Source organism: Panthera uncia, unplaced genomic scaffold, assembly GCF_023721935.1.
Source record: "Panthera uncia isolate 11264 unplaced genomic scaffold, Puncia_PCG_1.0 HiC_scaffold_1396, whole genome shotgun sequence".
Classification (NCBI taxonomy): Eukaryota; Metazoa; Chordata; class Mammalia; order Carnivora; family Felidae; genus Panthera; species Panthera uncia.
Window position 1 is genome coordinate 51,799 of NW_026058026.1, and position 4,319 is coordinate 56,117.

The 4,319-nt window shown below is 40.8% G+C and overlaps 1 long non-coding RNA gene across 2 annotated transcripts in view; it reads right to left on the reverse strand.

Annotated features, from left to right (window-relative positions):
* LOC125917013 (uncharacterized) overlaps positions 1–4,128 on the reverse strand; it is a 55,897-nt gene extending 51,769 nt beyond the window's left edge. For both annotated transcript variants that reach the window (XR_007456078.1, XR_007456079.1), the window contains exon 1: positions 4,030–4,128. This is a non-coding gene — a long non-coding RNA (uncharacterized LOC125917013). The remainder of the gene's footprint in view (positions 1–4,029) is intronic.
* Between the last annotated feature and the right edge of the window lie 191 nt (positions 4,129–4,319).

Here is a 4,319-nt window from a genome sequence, read left to right on the forward strand (position 1 = left end):
GATACAGAGAAAGCATTTGACAAAATACAGCAAACCTTCTTGGTAAAAACCCTCAAGAAAGTAGGGATAGAAGGATCATACCTTGAGATCATAAAAGCTATATATGAACGACCCAATGCTAATATAATCCTTAATGGGGAAAACCTGAGAGCTTTCCCCCTAAGGTCAGGAACAAGACAGGGATGTCCACTCTCACCACTGTTATTCAACATAGTATTGGAAGTCTTAGCCTCTGCAATCAGACAACACAAAGAAATAAAAGGCATCCAAATCGGCCAGGAGGAGATCAAACTTTCACTCTTCACAGATGACATGATACTCCATATGGAAAACCCAAAAGATTCCACCAAAAAACTGCTAGAACTGATTCATGAATTCAGCAAAGTTGCAGGATATAAAATCAATGCACAGAAATCGGTTGCATTCCTATACGCCAACAATGAAGTGACAGAAAGAGAAATCAAGGATTCAATCCCATTTACAGTTGCACAAAAAAAACATAAAATACCTAGGAATAAATCTAACTAAAGAGGTGAAAAATCTATACACTGAAAACTATAGAAATCTTATGAAAGAAATTGAAGAAGACACAAAGAAATGGAAAAAGATTCCATGCTCCTGGATAGGAAGAACAAATATTGTTAAAATGTCAATACTACCCAAAGCAATCTACATATTCAACGCAATCCCTATCAAAGTAACACCAGCAAAAAAAAAAAACCCACCAGAGCTAGAACAAATAATCCTAAAATTTGTATGAAACCAGAAAAGACCCCGAATAGCCAAAGCAACCTTGAAAAAGAAAACCAAAGCAGAAGGCATCACAATCCCAGACTACAAGCTATACTGCAAAGCTGTAATCATCAAGACAGTATGGTACTGGCACAAGAACAGACACTCAGATCAATGGAACAGAAGAGAGAACCCAGAAATGGACCCACAAACTTATGGCCAACTAATCTTTGACAACACAGGAAAGAATATCCAATGGAATAAAGACAGTCTCTTCAGCAAGTGGTGCTGGGAAAACTGGACAGCAACATGCAGAAGAATGAACCTGGACCACTTTCTTACACCATACACAAAAATAAACTCAAAATGGATGAAAGACCTCAATTTAAGACAGGAAGCCATCAAAATCCTCAAGGAGAAAGCAGGCAAAAAGCTCTTTGATCTTGGCTGCAGCAACTTATTACTCAACACGTCTCCAAAGGCAAGGGAAACAAAAGCAAAAATGAACTACTGGGACCTTATCAAAATAAAAAGCTTCTGCACAGCAAAGAAAACAATCAGGAAAACTAAAATGTAATCGACAGAATGGGAGAAGATATTTGCAAATGACTTATCAGATGAAGGGTTAGTATCCAAAATCTATAAAGAACTTATCGACCTCAACACCCAAAAAACAAATAATCCAGTGAAGAAATGGGCAAAAGACATGAATAGACACTTCTCCAAAGACATCCAGATGGCCAACTGACACATGAAAAAATGCTCAACATCACTCATCATCAGGGAAATACAAACCAAAACCACAATGAGGTACTACCTTACACCTGTCAGAATGGCTAACATTAACAACTCAGGCAACAACAGATGTTGGTGAGGATGCGGAGAAAGAGGATCTCTTTTGCATTGTTGGTGGGAATGCAAGCTGGTGCAGCCACTCTGGAAAACAGTATTGAGGTTCCTCAAAAAACTAAAAATAGAACTACCCTACGACCCAGCAATTGTACTACTAGGCATTTATCCAAGGGATACAGGTGTGCTGTTTCCAAGGGACACATGCACCCCCATGTTTATAGCAGCACTATCAACAATAGGCAAAGTATGTAAAGAGCCCAAATGTCCATCGATGGATGAATGGATAAAGAAAATGTGGTATATATACAATGGAGTATTACTCGGCAATCAGAAAGAATGAAATCTTGCCATTTGCAACTACATGGATGGAACTAGAAGGTATTATGCTAAGTGAAATTAGTCAGTCAGAGAAAGACAAAAATCATATGACTTCACTCATATGAGGACTTTAAGAGACAAAACAGATGAACATAAGGGAAGGGAAACAAGAATAATATAAAAACAGGGAGGGGGACAAAACAGAAGAGATTCATAAATATGGAGAACAAACTGAGGGTTTCTGGAAGGGTTGTGGGAGGGGAGATGGGCTAAATGGGTAAGGGGCATTAAGGAATCTACTCCTGAAATCATTGTTTCATTATATGCTAACTAATTTGGATATAAATTTTAAAAATTAAAGTTAAAAAAATTATATATTGTACACATATATATTGTACACACATATATATTTATATATAATTATATTAATTATACATATATTACATATTATGTACATAATTTAAAAAAAATTTTAACATTCATTATTGAGAGACAGAGAGAGACAGAGCATGAGCATGGGAGGGGCACAGAGAGGAGGAGACGCGGAATCTGAAGCAGGCTCCAGGCTTTGAGGTGTCAGCACAGAGCCTGTCACGGAGCTGGAACTCACAAACTGGGAGATGGTGACCTGAGCCGAAGTCGGACGCTTAACCAACTGAGCCACCCAAGGCGCCCCTATATATAATGTTTTACTGCAATGAAGTAAAATAGAGTGCTGGATATATATAATGTATACTATATATATATATATACACACACACACACATATATTGTACAATATGTTATATATATTGTACACATATATATTGTATATATGTTACCACAATGAAGTAAAATAGGCATATACAATATAAGTAAAATAATATATATCATATATACAATATATGTTGTATATTGTACACATATATATTATATATAGGCAGGTAGAGCAGAGAATTTTTAGGGCAGTGAAACTACTCTGTATGATACTATAATGGTGGATACATGTCATTATACATTTGTCTAAACTCATAAAATGTACACACCAAGAGGGAACCCTGATATGAACTATGGTCTTTGGGTGTCAATGTAGGTTCATCAGTTGGAACAAATGTACCACTTTGGTGATTTGATGAGGGATATTAATAATGGGGGTGGCTATGCATGCGTGGGAGCAGGTGTTTAGGAGCCCCTCAAATTTCCTGTGAACCTAAAACTGCTCTAAAAGTCAGGTCTATTTTAAAAATACATATGCAGGGGCACCTGGGTGGCTTAGTCAGTTAAGCAGCAGACTTCGGCTCAGGTCATGATCTCACAGTTCCCGAGCTCAAGCCCAGCGCTGGGCTCTGTGCTGACAGCTGAGCCTGGAGGCTGCTTTGGATTCTGTGTCTCCCTCTCTCTCTGCCCCTCCCCCACTCACACTCTGTCCTCTCTCTCTCTCAAAAATAAACATTAAAATTTTTTTTTAAAAATGCATATGGGAATTTTTTTTTTTTTAATTTTTTTTAACGTTTATTTATCTTTGAGACAGAGAGAGACAGAGCATGAACAGGGGAGGGGCAGAGAGAGAGGGAAACACAGAATCTGAAACAGGCTCCAGGCTCTGAGCCATCAGCACAGAGCCCGACGCGGGGCTCGAACTCACGGACTGTGAGATCATGACCTGAGCCGAAGTCGGACGCTTAACCCACCGAGCCACCCAGGCATCCCTATGCGAATTTATACTTAATGTTCTTTCCTGTGGCTATATTTTTAATTTTTTCTTCCAGATAGAGTTACCATTACCATTGTAATTCACACAGCAATGAAAATCACATAAATAATGACCAGATAGTGAACTGTATTAAGAAAGATTTCCAGTGTGATGCTGGGTTAGTGATTTTGGGACCCATAATAACTTAAAGGACAATTAATTTGGCCCCTGAGGGTTTTACACCTGGTGGCAATACATTTTAGTGTGATTTGGAGAGGTGAGAGTATACTAGTATTTGATGGGTGAGAGAAGGGCCACTAGGCAAGGGGAGGACGAAATGATAACCATTAAGACCAGCGACTTCTCTGCAGATCAATTTTAGGAAGCAGGGCGTAAGAAGGTAGAATTATGTGGAAACTTTGCACGTCCACGCCCCCTGCAGACTCTTTACATACCCTCCGGTGAAGGCGTACCCCGTCTGAAGACCAAGACGTCACGTCACAGAGCCTCGCCTAGCCGGAGAAAAACTGGCCGCCCGGTTCCCTGCCCAGCCCTTCCGGTCCCGGTTAGAGCGCGCCCGCGCGTCCCCGCCTCACCCGCTCCCGGAGCCGCGCGCGCCCCCGCCGCGCCCCGCCCCGCCCCTTCCGGCCCGGGAGTTTTGATTTCCTTGGCGGGCGGAAGCGGCCAGAGCTAGACGATTCCAAAGCTTACCAGGGGCTCTGGGCGCTCGCTGCTTCGGTCGGGA